This window comes from Gadus chalcogrammus, chromosome 11, assembly GCF_026213295.1.
Source record: "Gadus chalcogrammus isolate NIFS_2021 chromosome 11, NIFS_Gcha_1.0, whole genome shotgun sequence".
In the NCBI taxonomy this organism is placed as follows: domain Eukaryota; kingdom Metazoa; phylum Chordata; class Actinopteri; order Gadiformes; family Gadidae; genus Gadus; species Gadus chalcogrammus.
Genome location: NC_079422.1, coordinates 15,075,386 through 15,095,835, shown reverse-complemented (window position 1 = coordinate 15,095,835; position 20,450 = coordinate 15,075,386).

The window sequence follows — 20,450 nt, the reverse complement described above, 5'->3', positions numbered from 1 at the left end:
CACATTGATGTGAGTATGAGCATCAGTGTGTGTGTGTGTGTGTGTGTGTGTGTGTGTGTGTGTGTGTGTGTGTGTGTGTGTGTGTGTGTGTGTGTGTGTGTGTGTGTGTGTGTGTGTGTGTGTGTGGTTGTGGTTGTGTGTGTGTGTGTCAACAACAACAACAACAACAACAATAACAACAACAACATAACAGGGAAGCAGGGAGCTTGTAATGGCAACTAATTGAAACAGGAAGAAATAGGCTATTATGCTTGGTGTGCAACATATGCTGAATCTTTACATAATTACATTATTATATGATTTTGTTTTGTGCTTGGTACTTTTGGTAAAGGATGAAACCATGAATACATAAACATAATGTATTCCATTACACTAGTGTGAGGGTGAGGAAGTATACGTAGTTTGATGTTAAATAATGTCTTCCATGGTGGCAGGACAGCAGAACTCCCATTCATAAGCACTGAGCCTTCCTCTCTCCCAGTGACGTAGCACCTGCTCCCTGACGGGGCTAAACACATGTCCTGTGTGTGTGTGTGTGTGTGTGTGTGTGTGTGTGTGTGTGTGTGTGTGTGTGTGTGAGTGTGAGTGTGAGTGTGTGTGTGTGTGTGCATGTGCATGTGTTTGTGTGACAATAAAATATGCATGCAGTATTCATTAAATTACACTGATGTGCGTTATATTATCTAGGCCTTGTCTGAACAGGCTATTCATACGGTATTAATTAATCAGTGTATGTCCTTAAACGTTATACATTTGTAAAATAAAGATGATATGCAAAGATTAATTTACTATGTGTACATCATGCAAAGGAATACATATATGTATTTCATACACAATTGTTGTGGTGATTAATCATTGTCATAATACTCAATCAAAATGATAAGCGCAACCTAGCAGTTTCATCAAAGTATCGATTTAAGTCCTGGTATTTAGAAATATCGAAGATTCACGCCAACTACTTGAATAATCCTTCAGTTCTTTTGGAAAGAGTTGGGTTCATTATGTGGTAAAATGATAAAGTATAAGTATAAATCACGAGCATCACTAGGTGGCAGTAGAGTATCCTAAAATTGCATAAATGCATATGCTTTTCACACCGTGCAACTCTGACTTCACTATCAATCAATTTGTCCTTCAGTGAGGGAGGACTTTGATGTGATCGGTGCCAAACACTCTCCTGGCTGATTTTACTGTAGTGGGCAATGTTTTCTAACTTTATTTTGAATCGATTGTTCATTGTTAGCCAGCACCAAAATCTATTTACTCACCTCGAATGTATTTGTCAAAATGCAACAAATAGACAAAAAAGGAAAATAACTAAATTGTTGGCTGACAGTGTATGTGTGTATATATCTATGTATATATAATCATATGCATGTGAGTCAATAAACAAAAATAAATAGTGCATGTACACAGGGCACCTTAGCTCTCAGCACACGGTCAACTGGATGGTTACGTTGCATCAGGGTTGATTGACTACACTTCAAGCCCTGGCTAACTCTTGACTGAAATTCAAAACAGCATGAATGCAGAAAACTTCTCTAATAAAGTCACTCTCTGACCGCAATTGTTTTTGAGGACCCCTCTATTATACCGCTGCTTAACACGATCCATAGCAATTCAAATCCTTATCAATATCAATTTACTCATATCAATAAAGATCAGCCTCCCTCCGGATCACGTCTCACTAGCTCCTGTCTGACATTGCGAGCCCCCTTCATCAAGCTCAGACAACCCCCCCCTCCTGACAACACACACATAAACCAAAACACACACATTAAAACACACACACACACACACACACAGACACACACACACACATGCACACCAGCTCTTGACTTTAGCGTCAATAATGCTGACCGCCTTTGTGTGAATATCGACAGTTATCAAAAAATGCCCTTGATGTAATTTCATGGCTGTCGACACTCACAGGCCATATGCTAAGGATTATGCGATGCCTTGTGTGTGTGTGTGTGTGTGTGTGTGTGTGTGTGTGTGTGTGTGTGTGTGTGTGTGTGTGTGTGTGTGTGTGTGTGTGTGTGTGTGTGTGTGTGTGTGTGTGTGTGTGTGTGTGTGTGTGTGTGTGTTTGTGTGTGTGTGTGCTGCATTAGTATTATAAAGCACTACATGGCTGGAGACGAGTAGCTGGACACTTTAAAGAGGTTTTAGTGCCTCTTTACTGCTTTATTGGAACCACAATGGCCGCCGAGCGCAGAGCTAAACCGTTGTGGTGATGGGTGGGTGGGTGGAGGGCTTACAACGGTGGGCAGGGTACCCTGCAGGGTGGGCACGCGGCAGCACCCCCATGTGTGGCGCTAACCCAGCACAAGACGTGTCCCAACACTCGGGTAGCATATGGCTGCATTTCCAGCATTTCTTCCTCTTTTATTCTTTGAAGTCTTTCAGGTCATAAAGTGCGTCGTTTAAATGCGTCCACCGATGCACCATCAAATGGAGGACAGTCAGCAGTCACCGGGACACTACCGGCAGGGGAGGGAATACGAGTGTGTCCAGCCTTCCCCCGAGTTCCCTCAGTGTCATTGTAGTTATGGATATGACACCTCGTCAATCATACACACTGCATTAAGAGATGAGGAATGTTTCCCGCTGCTCCGACTGTGTAGAGGGTAGGACTGTGAACCAGATTTGTTGAATAGACAACACAGCACCTACCATCATTTTTGCAATATTATAATGCATTTGAATCAAGGGTGTGTGCGGGGTGTGGGGCAATAAATATTCATCCCAAGTGTCCTTTGGAAATCTTTGCCAGGCCTCAATTTGTCATTGCTATTTATAGAAGCATGAGTTTGTCAAAAGATAATTTTGCAAGTGTTTGTCCTTGGGAGTTGTTGACTCCTGCCACTATTGTTTTTTTGCATTCTGAAAATCCCGCCTTTGCAATACGTTTGCTTTTGTTTGCTAAAAGTCAATCAACTCTGCCTTCTTTCCTTTCAGAAATCCTTTCTGCAAACACTGCTTTTGTTATTCTGCTGCCGACGGTAGCGGGGTTGGCGGCGGTGCCTCGGCTGTTTTGTAGGCGTGTGCACATCCTGATCTCTCATAATATTAGTTAAAATCAATGCGTTGCTTTTTTTTAATTATTGCTCATGGTACAAAGCAGGGAAGGCTCATTTAAGGGGCGGATCGATATGAGAGTGCGATTGGTGGACAGCAGAGCTGTACATCAGGCGCCTTGATGTGAAAATCATTGGGGCCTGTGCGGGCTGAGGCTGCCGCTGATCATCCTGCTTAGCCCCCCAGCTGGCTGCAGGGCCTGGCTAATGGGTGAACCCTCCGTGAACCAGCATCCCTAAGCCTCCGCGCACCCCATTGGAGCACCGCGGGGCCTCATCTCCCCCCGCCCCCATCCCCCCCTCAGCCACTTGATAGGGGGGGGGGAGTTGGGAAGGGGTCTATAGTCTCGATTTTAACCAGAGGGAATGAAATCAAAAAATGCTGGGGACCAAACCTAAAGATAAAAAAGGCTGTGTATTTGTTATGCTTGGGATTATATTGTTATGATTATTGTGAGCTTGTTTTAATATATGGCGTTCCCTCCTGCCCTTCCAACCGCACCCGACCGCCCAGAGAGACAACGTCACGTTGGTCCTGGTTGTACAGCTCTATTATCTCCCCTATCTGTCCCCCTGACCACCATAGGGCCAGACTAGAGGCCCGTGCACACGCCACAATGTGCTCGGTGCGTTGCAGAGAGGTTAATAACTTGGGCCCCCTGGACATTATTTAAGGGTGGCCAAGAGGAAATGTAATGCCCTCCTGTTTCTGCTGCTCTCGATTCACCTTTGACCTACACCCCCCCCCACATGCACACACATACACACAAAAACACACACTCACACACACACACACTCAACAACCTAGCTGACAAGCACATCCTCATATCAAGTAGGTCCTGTGCACTCTCTTTCTCCCTCTCTCTCTCTCTCTCTCTCTCTCTCTCTCTCTCTCTCTCTCTCACTCTCTCTCTCTCTCACACACACACACACACACACACACACACACACACACACACACACACACACACACACACACACACACACACACACACACACACACACACACACACACACACACTCTCACTCACTCTCATTCACACTCTTGATCTCTCACAAGCTCTAAAGCCCCCCCCCCCCCCCCTTTCTGTTTGTCTCTACCTCTCTCCATCTTCACTTTGCGTCTACAGTTTGAGCGAGGGCCAGTTTCAGTTCTCCTCCATCATGTCCGGTCGCCCCTCCGGTGCTAAACTGATACAGATGATGTTAATCTGAGCAGAGTGTGAAATGCAGCGATTCCAAGACACTCTGTGTTATTTGTCACCATTACACTTGCCTCAAAGTGGCTCCCGTTGTGCGAAGGAAGTTAAAAGCCCAAATCATTGTTTTCATCATTAGGTCACCAGGCATTTATTATCCATTTGATACAGCAAAACATGTCGCGTAGGCTTGCCACCAATGGGTTACCTGGAACGAGGGAGTATCAATCCCTATAAGAAACGCTCCGATGCACGATTAGCATTGCGGGGAATGCCGAGTCGCACTTTCAGGTTAAATCGGCGAAAAATAATCACCTGCTCTGCTTTCCCACCTCTGGGCCTTTGTCATGACAATTGCTGCACTGTGGGGATTGTTGCACTTATTTCAAACCCTGATGTGCGCCTGGGACAAGACATTGTGGAATTCATTTGTTTCTGAGCCCTAGTGTAGAATGGGTTTGATTCGATGTGTGCACTTTCTCAAGCGGCTGTGACGTAGAAATATAATTGTGCACAGGATAACTGCTTTGGTGCAGACGCATTCATCAAAATGGGCATATCTGACAAGTACGGCTGCTTAATATGTGCAAGTAGGAATAAATACTTGTTAAGCATCTTGCTGTGTACATAGTACATCAGTGTTCTCAAGCACTAATGCAATGGTTGTACGCATTTGGCGGTTGCTCTTGAGATGATTAACATCTATCATCTACTCAAGGCCGAAACAAACACACATGTTTACATGCATACAAAGATGGAAACATACATGCGCAACCAAACTACCACGCACACACACACACACACACACACACACACACACACACACACACACACACACACACACACACACACACACACACACACACACACACACACACACACACACACACACACACACACACACACATTCATTCACATAAACACACGCACACAAACACACACATCATTCTGCACACACACACACACACACACACACACACACACACACACACACACACACACACACACACACACACACACACACACACACACACACACACACACACACACACACACACACACACACACACACACACACACACACACACACACAAACAGACACACACACGTAAACAGACCCCACTCCGCAGCACTCCCTCAATCACACAAACGTGTTATTGCCGTGCATCAATCATGCATCCATAAGAGTGGTTCATTTACTAATTAAAACTTAAAAAGGGAACGAAATTGACTAAGCACTAAATACTTAATCACAAGTTTTGACCAGCAACTGACAATGCAATCTATAGCAAGATATCAATCAAGCCCAAGGAAATTGCTTTTATGAACTGGCCTATTTTTTGCCACAATCACCAAAGTCATTTATTATGCCTTTAATTCCTCTCTTAGTACAATGCGTTCAATCATTTCGATTGTGGCGCCCCATGTGAGCCCCCAGCACATATATGCCCCCCCCCCCCCCAAGATGGCGAGGTGCATAAAACAAGAGAAAGTTTGCATCTCCACTGAGCAGTGAGTCAATAAATACACGCCCGCTTAATCTTCCTCGCGTGTCAATCTAGATGCCTGTCAATTCCAAATGGGGCTTTATTCTAATGAAAAAGGCTGGGAGGCAGGGAGGAGACTCCCGCTGGTTCAGATTTAAGATGAAATGATGCCGTGGGTTATAGGGTCTGATTAATGTCAAGGACATCAGAGTTCAGCACGGTGGAGCCGATCTGCATCTCCCCGTGTGCACGCGCCGAGGCAGCACTCTGCACAGATCATGCGTGGCTAAATATCAGGAGCTATTTCAATACACCCTAGTTGTAATTAACACACGATGGGTCATATATATCCTATATGTGGCTATGACTATGAGGGACCATTACGATTAACATTCATTAGGATTATTATTAGAAATATTAATTGTACTCTTTATATTCATTAGTCAAGTCACGTAGTATATATATATATATATCCATGATATACATAAATATATATATATATATATATATATATATATATATATATATATATATATATATATATATATATATATATAAATATATAAATATATATATCATGGATATCACGGATATCATGGATATATAATTTAATATGGTTAGGGTTAGGGTTGTTTTTTTTTCATTGCTTGTGGATTGACGCACAAATATATTTTATATAACAAACACTTGTATGCATTGTATAGATGAGCAGCACACCATTACGTTGCATGGGGAGAACAGAAAAATAAAATAAGTCTACTACATGACAGGGAGTGTGTAGCACTGATGTTATCCATGCTAAATCTAAACAAACACACATTGCATGTTGCCACTTTGTCATCCTGCGAGCCTGCCCTTTTTATCCTGCAGGAAAGAAGAGAAAAACACACACAGACAAACACACACAAACACACACGCACACACGCACAGACACACACACACGATCCACAAGCGCCTTCACTGAGATTGAGACAAGTTTCCCTTTGATGGGGGAATGTAAATGTGTCATTTATACCTGTCTTGTCTTTTATCATGATGAAGCAGTTCATACCCGGCGAAGGGGAAAAAGAGAAATGCAAGCAGTGGCTTCATTCATCGCCTGTCCTGTTTCATTCACACGCCTGTGATTCTCTATCATGGTCCTCTCGGCAGCCGTCAAGAAGAGGGGGGGACCGGCATTGAAACAAATCTCTCATATTCAGCTTTTTGATTTCATTCTTTCTCTCCCGTCGTCTCTCCTATTAGCTTATTCATTCTTCACACGTGACTGCCAGTCTGTTAAGGTCATATTAAACCAAAGCAATCCCCTTTAAATGGTTATCTACGACGTGCATTAAAAAGCTCTTTGCTGCCCTTTAAATATTGTGATTGGGTTATAGAGGAGGGTCGCTGTTTCGGAGCGCTGATCGCTCTCCCAGGAGCCTGCTTGAGAATATAAATTGAGTAATATTATAGAGGCGGGCACTCCACAAGGACTGGGTAATGAATAGGATTCATGATCTGAGCAGGAACAGGAGGTCATGCAATGAAGTGAAATACTCAAATAAGTCCAATCCAAACCCCTACAGATGATGATACATTAACTGAGACCCTCGTAGTCCTGCTCCCGTCCGCTCTGTGTTATGCCTATATGCGCCTACATATTTACTTTTTAAAGCATTAGCGGCTGCGTTAAACAAAGTAGAGAGGGAAGGGGGAGAAAGAGGGTCTGGGATAATATAATTATTTAGACTCGAGTTGAATGACAACTGTGATGGAGGGTTATTCCGGAGGAGATGCAAATCTTGTAATCTTCTTCAAAGAAATTAAGAAAGGGAAAGAAGAGAAAGGAAGGGATTTGTATTATCCGCGTGTACAATTTTGTGACCTTGTTGATTGCAAAATTAATCATAAGAAATGCACCAGGAGATAAAAGATTATGTCTACCCTGGGTCTAAATACGAGATATTAAGATTTCAGATGTAATCCTTGCCCGATTATAATTCTCTCTTTCCCCTTGCAAGGAATTACGTGCATTCATCTTCTCTAATATGTAAGCTGTGTTTATGCTGGATACATAATATTGCTTGTGATCCTCTCTGAAGCAGGCAAATCTGCTGGTGTGTTATATTGGGCCTTATGAACTTCTGTTTCTCTCCTCATCTCTGTCTCCTATGTCTTACCTGGGAGCAAGACTGATTGCATGTTACTTAACTGTGTCCAAGAACATTTGCTTGACATCACAGAGTTGTTTCACCATCATATGAGGCATGACGATAAGGCATTACTTCATCTCTATATCACTTCTATTTCACAAATTTCTTGGATGGTATTGTTTTGCATATGCATGTAAATACTTTCTAGTTCTCCATTCAAGTTAATTTCCAAAGGTGCCTTAAAAATAGTAACAATCATTGCCCATGTAAGAATTTATATAATGTTTTTGCCTGAAATGGCAAGTCAGTTTCTCTCTCTCACGCACTCTCTCTCTTTCTCTTTCTCTCTCTCTTTCTCTGTCTCTCTGTCAGCGAATCTTGATGGAGTGTATAGGGAATGGAATGAGCCGGGCTGCTTGCAATCAGGCACACAGAAAATGGTTAATTCCACTTTTGATGACACCAGGCTGGGCAAGCACAACAGTTTTCAAGTGCTGACACTAACCTGTAATGACTGAGTGAATGGATGGAGAATATAGAGGGAGAGAGACAATATATAGGGAGAGGGAGGGTGAGAGAGAAAGCGGGAGAGAGAGAGAGAGAGAGAGAGAGAGAGAGAGAGAGAGAGAGAGAGAGAGAGAGAGAGAGAGAGAGAGAGAGAGAGAGGAAAACAGACACATCTGCTTTCTGGACTACACTTCTTTTTTTTTCTCGCATTTCGCTTTTCAGCATCTACAGTCCCGGGCCAAAATACCATTAATACTAGTGTCAGAGAAGAGAGTGGACATAGCCTTGCAGCCGACGGCTTTGAGTGCCTTGAGAAGAAGATACTCTGGAAGCCTCTTGGGGGAGGGAGGGGGGAGGAAGGGAGGGCAGGGTGGAGAGATGCTGTCCAAAGAAACCAGCCCCATTCTCTGGTCCCTTTTGTGGCAGTGGTGCTCGGCCCCTACTCTTCATCCTCCTCATCTTCCTCCTCCTCAACCTCCTCCTCCTCTTCCTTTTTTTTTTTCTTTTATATGGTGCGAAGATTAAATTGCACATGATCTCTGGTGTCTCCGGCCGCTTGCCTGTCGCAGGTCCTTGACCTCCGGGGTGGCTCAGATAATAGATACATCGCGTGTTGGTGTCTGGCGCCCAACCGCTTGTCCGCCACAGTCCAGTTCCCCCGCCATTGTGGCGTGGTCCGAGGTAATTAAGTAAAATGGCGGATAAGGCTTCGGCGCGTCCATTTCAATATTTATTACATCCTCTTTGTGAAAAGAGCTGTTTAGTCCCGCTGTATCTGAAATGATCTCCCAGGCAATTACAAGTGCATTTAGAATACACATTAGGGGGCAATCCTCAACACCCCTTACAACGCAGCCCCCGTGATCCGACGCACACAGATAACCGATGGAAGTAATAAGTGGTGATCCCCATTTGCTTGTGAAACACAATTTGCATTCAGGAGGGGCGTATGGTATGATAGAATTATCTGTTGAGTAAAAAAAATTAACGAAGAGCACTTGCGTCTTGCGATTACCCCTTGTAAAACATACAATTATGCTGATTTTCACCTGGTTAAAGTCCTTTATATTTGTAGGAAGTCAAAGTGAGAGTAAAAGATGAAGTCACAGCACACACTGGGTGTTCATGTGAGCCAAAGCAATAGAGAAGGCAAAAGTATCAAGCTTTCCGTGGTGTCTGTCTGTAATAGACCAGTAAACGCCTGGACCCAGTTTCCCCTCAGCTTGGGGTCTGTTACCAAAAAAAAAAAGTATTCTGTGTGCCAATTTCTCAGAGCCAGTCTCTGTCTACTTTCTCTGTCTCCTCTCTGTCTCTGTCTCTGTCGCTCTCTCTCTCTATCTATCTCTTGTTTTTTCTCCTTCTCTTTCTCTCTCTCTCACTGTTTCTTCTCTCTCATACACACTGTCTCTAACTCCCCCATCACCTCTCTCTCTCTCTCTCTCTCTCTCTCTCTCTCTCTCTCTCTCTCTCTCTCTCTCTCTCTCTCTCTCTCTCTCTCTCTCTCTCTCTCTCTCTCTTTCTCTCACTCTATCTCCCTCTCTCCATGTCTCTGTCTATGTCTCTCTCCCTCTTAATTGACTTCCTAGTTTGATAACACATGCCTGTCTGATCGGAGCCGGGCTGTCTAAAAGATGCTGGGAGGAACGTGCCTCCTCGATAGCAGATCAATTAGTCTATTAAGATAAATCAGGAGACATGGAGCTCCTATAGCCTACACTTCACAACACGCTATTGGACTCCCCTATACATTTTAAAGCCAACATGTTGGTCTACAATAGTACAGTCTCCACCAGAGCTCATCTCCTCAGACAGATGGCCTGCCTTTTATGATATGTGACTCCACATGAGCATTGTTCTTCAGGTCAGCAATGACAGATGGCCTGGATATTGATTCTATGGAGATAGCGCCACGTATGACTTAGAACTCAGAACCTTTGGTTGAACAGACGAGTTACTTTTTATCTCGTGGACACCGGATCAGTCAGGCAACCCGATATATATTTCATGTAGAAACGATCACAATCTTATCTTTCTTCTTGTTCTCTTTCTGTTTCTTATTCTGATCCTCATTCTTATGTCTATCAATTAAATAAATATGCAATAGAAATGAATTATTTATTTTACATTTTTTATGTTTTATTCCTCAGTGAAAATGTAAAAACTCGAACTTTATCGAAACAAGTGCAGGACAACAAAGTGAGCTCGCTGACACCTGAGGCAGCGACCGCTTCCTGCCCGTCCTCAGTGCCCATGAGAAGAGCAGCAGCACAACAACAAGAACACAAAAAGACCGTCAGGCCAGATAACAGGTCAATAGAGCCCACATCATCCCCTTCAAGATCCGATTTCACCCCGTCTTCCTTCCCTCCCCCCCAGCACTTTTAAAGTACATCCAGCAATTGCGTCGCTTTCCGTAAGCAACTTTTATGGAGGCCTCGCAGAAAAACGCCAGCAAGCCCTGGGGGTCAGGGGCCAATGTGTTGATGGATTATGGGGTCTGCGCTGTGGCCCCTGTGCTGCTGACAGGGTTTATTGGTCAGCCAGGATGAGCTTGTAGCCCTTTATATAATTATTGTATTAAGGCCAGAGCACAACCCCTGCCTCTCTGGTACTTGTCCCCTGGATCAATGTGGAGATAATTTCAGAAATGAATAGTTAGCATCGATTGAGCCGCTTAGTGACGGCTTATCAGCCTCCCGGACAGGTCGCTGTAGATTATTGTGTCGTTGTCATTTATGGCCACTATTATAGTATTTCAATTTTTTTTCTTTTTTCAAAACGGCCAAGTTCAGACAAAGACAATTCAATTTGCAATGGATTTCATTCCATCCGATTCTTCCTTTTCCACCTTCCCCTCCCATGGCCTTCTGTTCTCCACTCTCTGCGACACAATAAGCAATAAATCACAATCATTTGTGTGTTTATCTTCCTCTTGCCTGATGCCTGATGCACAGGTGGTGGGTCTGGTCTCAGAGGGCCGTGCAGGGGAGGGAGCAAGAGAGCGGTGGGGGGGGGGGGGATGAGGAGGGAGAGATCAAGCATCAGCACTTGAACTCTCGAGTGAGGAATTGAACGCGCTCCGGTTCAGACAAACCGGCTGACCTTCAGGATTCCCATTCTAGCCATTGTTTTTGTTATTGTTTATTTGTTGTCATGGTGTTTTCTATGGGTGCTAGGCCTCAGTCTTTGTAAGAGCTGTAGTGGTCAACCGTATTTTTCAAATAAAACGTTGTTTGAGAAGACAAAAAATGAAAAAACAAATCTATCGCTATCAACTTGTTTCACACCTTAGAATCTGCACGCGCAATGTTTATTGTTGCTTTTGTATTCCACAAGTATTTTCTTTGTCCTGGCAAAGTAAACCTCCCGCAGCACTTCAGCCAGCAGGATCCCCCAACCCCCTAGCCCAGCCCCCCCCGTCCCCCCACTCCCGTCCCGGCGGTGTCATGTTTGTGCTTTCCCTTCCTGCCTTCTAAACTGTGAATGACAAGATGTATCCATCAGAGAACCCCAGCTCCATTTCAATAGCAGCTCAGGGGGAATCATTCAGAGAAATGTAATTTACTTGCTATTGGTCAGTTTGAACCCTGACCTCAATCACTTGACACGGTTTCCATGGAAACCACCCGGGCTGCTGCTGCTGCATGCTGCGGGGGAAAAAAATAAAAGAAGAAGAAGAAAGAATAACAAGAAGAGGAGAGAGTCGGCTGAAATTAGATAGCAACGTGCTAGCAATGGACCTAGTGGTTTTACTGGGTCGAAACGTGGCTCTGGACGCAGGTGCATTCAACCACAAGTGGGAGAAAAATTGTGTTTTGTAAAACAAAAGGGTAACGTCTTTTACAGTCGGTGGGGTTGGGGGGAAGGGGGGTGGGTTCGTTGAACTGCTCACACTCTTTTATTACATAATTACATAAGCAGCGATATTCCTCATAAATGTCACACATGTTCACTTCGCCGTGGCACTGACACATTAATTACAGCCGATTATTTCCGAGGCGCTCCCATGCTAATTAGTCGTACAGTTACACAGCGCTAATAGCTCAGGGATCAAAGGAAACAAATTACTATCATACATCATTTCAATTAACGCGAGTGATGGATTAATAACCAAGACAAGTCGTCTTAATGCCCCGGGTGGAAGGGCAAAGAAACAAGAGTGACGCAGGAAATGTCTCGAAAGCGTCGAGACATGATCCGGTAATATTCGTCATGTCTCCGACGCTTTCCTTGCTCCATTGACGCCTGGTTCTTGGCTGCTCCTGACTGGTGAGTGACTCCTCCATCACTCAGTGTCTGATGACACGTAGCATCCATCTTTCTGGTGGCATGACGCAGGCCTTTTTCCTTCATGCCATCTGCACAGCGGCCAATGAGTCAATTGTCTATTTTCTTTACTCCACAATCTGCCCTGAATATTGCTCTGTGTGCGATACCTTTGTGTTTTCCGATAGATTTTGCACCATCCCCAATTCAACACAAAATGTGTGTGTGTGTGTGTGTGTGTGTGTGTGTGTGTGTGTGTGTGTGTGTGTGTGTGTGTGTGTGTGTGTGTGTGTGTGTGTGTGTGTGTGTGTGTGTGTGTGTGTGTGTGTGTATGCGTGTGTGCGTGCGTGTGTGTCTGTGGAGTCGATTAGCTCCTGAGCTCCATAACGCTACAGTTAAACCTCCACGCTAGGTTCTGGGAACCCCCCAGGGACAGGCAGGCCAAACTCCCGCTCCAGGCCCGACGGGCCCACTGACCCACAGTGATTAGCCGATATATTTACATTGTTGACTTTGCTAATGAAAGTTTGACATTGATTCCCTAACCATTGGCCATGTTTGTCTTTTTTTTTTTCGTTTCTTTCATGGCACCTCTCTCTCTCATCCAGCTGCTGAGGCCCGCAGGCTACTGTGTTCCAGTGGCTAATCCAACTCAATATGGCAGACACACTCACTCTTCATTTAAACAAACAACAGCAGCACATAATGATCAGTCCTACCATTATGGCCGATTGATTTGATCTGCTCGGTGGCTCTGTGGATTTATTTTATTTTATGCCCATACAGATGTGTGTCACCACAGCCTCAATATGCAACGCAATCGCATGTGTGTTTTTTCCAGTGGGTGTGTCTGCCTTGGCGTGTATGTGTGTGTGTGTGTGTGTGTGTGTTTTTTTTGTGTGTGTGTGTGTGTTTGTGTGTCCAACGTCCACACTGTTCAAACAAATGGAGCAGGGTTTGAGCCAGGGAGCCTGAAGCGATGCTTGTCCTTAAATTGTCATTTACATACAGGGTGAATCATTCATTTACATACAGGGTGAATCATTAATTTCTAATTCCCCCATCACCTCCCCAACAAGTGCTTGTGTCAATGTCAGAGCCCATCAATGGAACCTGACCCTACATCGCCATTTATGTCGTGCACTTTTCTTTTAACGTTTCTCAAACAGACACAAGTCATTGCTGATCCTAGGGGGTTTGACACATTCATAAGAGGTTTGACCGTCAATCAAGCTTTCTATTAGGTTAAAAGGTCAAAATACATTAAATACATAAGAGCGTGTGTGTGAGTTTGTGGGTGTTTGTGTGTCTTGTTGGGTTTGAGTGAATCTGTTTGTGTGCGGTAAGACCCTGCAGTGGGTCTAGCCATGGGCATCCTAGAACAAAGATCGTCGTATCAAAGATTTACACAAAAAACACCGAAAACCACAGCAAACACTTTCAGATGTAAAGGTTCTGATGCTAACTCGTTTAGATGAATTGCATTCTGAAAGGAGGAGAAGGGGCCCCGACCCCCTACTGGTGGAAAAATAAAGTAGTTATGTACATGATAAAGTAGGGGTGAGTTCCAAATGAGTTCCATCACTTAACCTCCAGTCCGAGGGGATTATGCAGCTTTATGATGTGGCCAGTTAGATATCAATACTGCTGGACAGGGCTGATGGGGCTCCATGCTCTGCCCTTTTGTTTGGTTGTAAATGAGCTGCATTAAATCCAATGACCACAGAGGCTATTAACAACGGACATATCGGCTGCGATTACACACACAGAAACATGCAGAGATGCACACAAACGCACACATATATGCACACACAAACACACACACACACATGCATGCATACACACTTGCATGCAAGTAAACACAAGTATATGAATGCATATATTCCCAATATATTGTTCACATCGGTGTTTGCGTTACAAAATGCAAACAAGTCCACACACATGGCTTGCAGTGAAGTGATACCAATGATGCAATCAAAATGATAGATAGCAAGACAATAAGAAAGCAATCTATCATTATATTCAGGAGTTTAATGTCACAATGTTAAATGAAATCTGGATTGGGGGAGCTTTCCCATAGTGTTGATGGAGACAAGTGAGCGGTTTGGATGTGGAAGCGGAAGATTAGACTTGTCTCTGATGTTGGACGCCCAGTCGCCGCAATTACTTGCTGATCATCGCCGTGAGCCAGATAATAATTAGAGGTTGACAAAATTCAGGGCCGGGTCGTCGAGGTATTGATTTCCGTAATGGTACCTCCTTTGGAAGGATCAGGAAAATAAGACATGAAATTTACTGTCTTCATAAAACTTTTAGTAAATCAGGCCGTTGGAAAAGGGATATTGACAGTTTTTTCATTACCATACAAAGTGTTCTCCGGAGCGCTTTTGATTATTAGCAAAAGGAAGACGGAAAACAAGAAAGCGAAAAAGGTGAGCTGAAATGTTTCGTCCTTTGTGTCCTCATTCACCAATAAATAATGGCTGCTTGCCAGGATTTTAATCAAACGGCGCCTCATATAAGCGGGTCACAACATAACAAGATTAGTTCTCAATATAATGTTGACCCAAAATGCCTCAAGCTTTCCATTGGTACCTGAGTATATACATGTGTGAAGAAGAGACCTCCAAAGTCTTTCAGCTACCCACTGTAATTTACACGTGGACAGGGCCAAATAGTCAACAATGAAACCTTGAAGGGGTGGAAGAAGGGAATTCATCGGGAACATTAGAGGGAGGAGCAGCACGAGGCGGAAGACTTTCAGAGCGCATGCAGACAGAAGTCAAAAGGTATTAGATTTGAGTTGCAATGTGTGTATGTTGTGTGTGTGCGAGTGTGTGTGTGCATGATAGTGTCCATGTGTGCATGTGCATGTGGGCGTGTGTGTGTGTACAAGAGAGGGAGGAAGGAAGTGCAGTTGAAGCCCAGGGGGTCATCGCCCTCCTTCTTCGATGGACAGACTATTAACTTTTTGATTGGCGGCGGGGCTGACACGGCCTGTTCATCATTGAGCCCTGTCGATTCTTGTGTGTCTGGAAGCAGCACATAAATACAAAAACAGCCACGTATGAACAGCGTATCTCAGCATCCTCTGAAACCAAAAAAAGAGAAAAAGAGCTGCATCACAAGGTTGTAAAGAAAAACAGCAGCAATTCACGACGCTCATTTCCTCTCTGGCAAGAAGGCGCAGGAATAAATGACTTGGAACAGTCTGCAACAGGAGAAGATGCAGTAGTGCTGACAGGCTTTCTAAAAAAAACTGTTTGGGTCATTTTATTCTTCCTTTTGCTACCAGAGGCTTTATTTCTGTACACATCGCTGTCATCGAGGGCAAAAACCCAAACCCTCTCGCCTGACTGTAACAGGGATGGGGGGGGGGGGGGGGGGACTTGAAGTAATGCCGGCTCTGCAGTGGAATGAATACAGAACTGACTCACTTTAATTACAACTTCGTCTTTTTGTTTTATGGGGAAACAAAAAATATGTCTGTCAGGGGTTTACTGGGAGGATGGAGAGGTGGTGGTGGTGGTGGTAGTGGTGGTCGTGGGGTTGGAGGTTCCGGTCGGTGGTAGCGGGTGGGGCCGGAAGAAAACAACGAAAAAAAAAAGAAACGGGCTGACCTGTTTTATCTGCCCTTGCACACGCATCAGTGTAATGATGACAAAACGGGATGTTAACTAATGATTAGTAGAAATGGTTGCAGTTAATTAGTTGGTCCTTCGTTTATCGTTCCATTTGCACATTTTGGGGGAGCAATCGTTATTAATTAGGGCCATCATGCCGAGAGGGGTGAGGTACTGGAACCCTACAGCCAAGTTAATCAGCCTGCAATGAAAGCTCCATTATCTGGCCCGTCCCGTTGGCCTGTGATCTATTAGCATTATCTAAAAGCTGCGAGGGGATCAAAGAGAGGGCCTGGGAGAATGGGGGTGGGGGACGAGAGGGGGGGAAGGGGGGGGGGAGAGAGAAAGAAAATAATAAAAACCTTGACAAAACAGGGTGGCTTTGATTGCCCCTATGCTTGGGTCACTGGTTATATGGGAGAGTTGCACATGAGTCATGTGTGTGTGTGTGGCTCTTTCTCTTTGTAACATAAATTCTGCATTGTTTGCATTAAGCGTATTGGAAGAGAGGGTTTATGTTTATGTTTGTGTGATTGAGGGCACTAGGGAAACATTAAGGCTGAACCAGCATTGTATGGATCAGTGTGATGTTATGGTTTGTCGATGACCAAAAGGATCTCTGCTCAAAGATTTACATGTGACTCCTCATGACGCTGGCGATGTGAAAGATTACTGAACAAAAGTACATTCATCACAATTGGGGTTAGGGTGAGGGTTAGTAGGTTAGGATTAGGAGTAGGGTTTGGGTTAATCCTAACCCAATCCCATAATGTTAACATTAACACCTCAGGTAACTTGACCACCATTATGTATGTAAACATGATAACCATAACTGATTACCAGATCATTAGTTAACTGTAAAGAAACTGTGATAAAAACACATCACACAGAATGTCACTTACTTTACAATGACAAAATTGCCTGGATTCTTTTTATGTGTAGACTAAAGTTGATTCCAAAAAATATAAATAAACCACATCCGGATAATTACCCTGCAATGGAGATGTCATTCATTCCAACTGCAGACGGTGAGTTGCACAGAGTGGAGCATTCATCACAAATACCCCGTGACTCTGAACCACAGTAGAGGAGGAAATCAATGCTTTTTCAGGCCTTATTTCATGTAAATTAGCTTTTAAGTAAACTGATATGGTTAAAGCAAGGAAACTGAGAGAGAGAGAGAGAGAGAGAGAGAGAGAGAGAGAGAGAGAGAGAGAGAGAGAGAGAGAGGGATAGAGAGAGAGGGTAGGGCGACTGAGGTGTGGGGGGGGGGGGGGGGGGGGGGGGGGCGCAAGGCCAACCACTAAAGAAATCAATAGAATAAACTTGAGAAATGATTTAGATAGAGCTGATATGAACATTTAAATAAACAAATACACTTAAAGGAAATCAATCATATAATTTAAAGAGTAAACAGCTTGAGCCAGAACGAACGAGCTCCCTCATGGTTTGGTGGAATGGAGGATTTTTAATTTCATCATTGATAATATGCCAGAGATTTTGCAGATGGCTGCAACCGGGGAGAATGAGTCGAGTGGAGGTGGAAGTGTGGGTGTGTGTGTGAGTGTGTGTGTGTGTGTGTGTGGGGTGGGGTGGGGATGGGGGTGGGTGGGGCTGGTGGTGTGGGTAGTAGGATCAATTGAGTTTCCCTCTGTGGTCTTAAGAGAGGTAAAGATATTTACAGCACCGAGGTGGGGGCTCTTTGTATAAATTTACATTTTAAGAGATAAAAAGAACTCTGTATTTTATCTTGTTATTGATAATAGAAACTGTCGACTCGCATCCCACCGCGCGGCACAGGAGCCAGGGGGAGGGAGGGAGGGGGGGAGAGCAGGGGGGTGAGAGAGAGAGAGGGTTGGAGTTGGTGTGAGCTGGGTGGAGGAGGAGGGACGGGGGTGGAGTGAGGGGGGGGGGGGGTAGAAAACGAGAAGACAGAGCAATGGTCTGAAGCAATTTCAAGCCTTTATTTTCTTGATACACAAAAGCCAGCGAGTGATCTTGTGTTTTTTTCCCCCTCTTTCTTTCTCGCTTTCTCTTCGTCCTGCTTTCACAGGGCAAGGCAATCCAGGTGGCATAATTGCATCAGAGGTCTCTCCCCCCCGCAACCCCCCCCCACCCCAACACATACACACCCCCCACAACCTGAAATATAGGCTTGCAATTTAGGATAGGGACAGAAGGAGAGGAGAAGAATGGGACGAGAGAGAGAGAGAGAGAGAGAGAGAGAGAGAGAGAGAGAGAGAGAGAGACAGAGAGAGAGAGAGAGAGAGGGAGAGGGAGAGAGAGAGAGAGAGAGAGAGAGAGAGAGAGAGAGAGAGAGAGAGAGAGAGAGAGAGGGATAGAGTGAGAGAGAGAGTGAGACCAAGAGCTAGGGCGAGAGTGAGAGTGAGAGAGAGGGGGGGGAGGGGTGAGGAGGGATCCCAGACAGGTTCATTTACGTGCGGGACCAGGACATAGAGGTTAAAACATAGTGACAAGAGACAAAGTGAATGTATATGTAAATGCGAGAGGTTGTTATCACTCCCAGAACACTGTGCCGGTGTACGGGAGTTCTTCCACGCTTTGGGGAGAACCTAAATTATATTTAGGCCCCCGTGAAATCCAATAGTCCAACTGTGGCCCAGACGTGCTATGTAAATGGATGCAGGTAATTCTCTAAAACACTGAACTGGTGGTCAAACTGGCGCGGGAAGCAAATAAACAGCAAAGTGTTCACATCATTTGAATGATTTAGGGGGGGCTACTATAACTGATCACTATAATAGACTCCTGTGTGCTGCTGTAAGACCTGCAGCTTACAGCTCTCCCTGCTCTTCCTGTCTCTGCGTTAACAAGGAGACCGCTAGGAAGAAAAAGGTAAGAATAAATCCCCCCTTAGTACCGCCCTGTTTGAACCCTTTGGCTTTGCGCGTACAACCCCAAACAAAGTGGGGGCCAGCGTCCCGCGATCAGATTACGTTCAAATCATGCATGTTGATCGGAGGTGTGGCGACGGATATACGCAACGCTGGACTTGTTTCTTTATAGTTAGTTATTACTGATGGATGTGCGTGTCAAATCAATGTAACTCATTCACTACATTTGAATCATCTCCCCCTTTAATATAGATCGCTGTGTGGCCTCTGAGAGAAAATGATTATGGATTGCGATCTGAAAGGTTGTAATGGTTAATTAAAGATACAACATTGTGGTTTATTTTCAACAACACACCCCCGCGGAAACCAGAAGTCAGCCAAAGAGCCCCTATCACAAAGGGGCAGCCAAAGTAGAAAATAAGCTTTTGCCTCGCTAGTGATCCCATCCTCGACCCATCCTCCGGTTTATTATCCACCCTTGGCAGGGGTGTAGCCGCCCATCTTCGTTTATAATCACCGTCTTCCTCATCGCACCTTTTGTTACGTGCTTGACACGTGCGCATTAGGATGGTGGAAGGGAGGGGGGGGGGCGTTGCAGGGGGAGGCGTGTGGACAGGTGGAGGGTGGAGGTGGTGGGTGAGGAGGACAAAGCCTGCTTTGCCTAGAGCCGAGGGGCTGTACATTTCGCCTCTGATTATGCGAGGTGGGGGCGATCGGGTGGAGGCGATCAGGTCGAGGCGATCGTCCCATGGGGCGGAGAGACTTGCAACAGACAAACCTAGGAGGAGATGGAAGATGAGATAGCCTTTTGATATGTGGCTAGAGGTGAATGGATGGATGGGTGGCTGGATGTATGGCTGGATGATGGATGACTAGATGTATGATGGCTGGATAATTGAAGGATGGATGGCTGATGTATGGATGGAAGGAAGGAGAGAAAATTATAGTTGCTAAATAGATGAAAGGGGGTTGGATGAATAGATGGATGACAGATGGATGGATGGGAGTGAAAGAACACGGAATAATATGATGGACGACTGGATGGATGGAGGATTGAATTGAGAGAGGGATGTCAGACGTACGGACGGAGGAGGAGATGGACGATTGACGGTTGTATGGATGAATGAAGGGATGAATTAATGGGTGGGTGGATAGACAAAGAGACGGGTCTATCCAGATGAATGGAACAAGGAAGAGGTGAAGGGATGACTGACGGATGAATGAATGCATTGGTTGATGGATGAATGGAAGGATAGCTATCCAGATATTAACCAAGCAGAGAGCAGCCCAGAGGTGTGGGG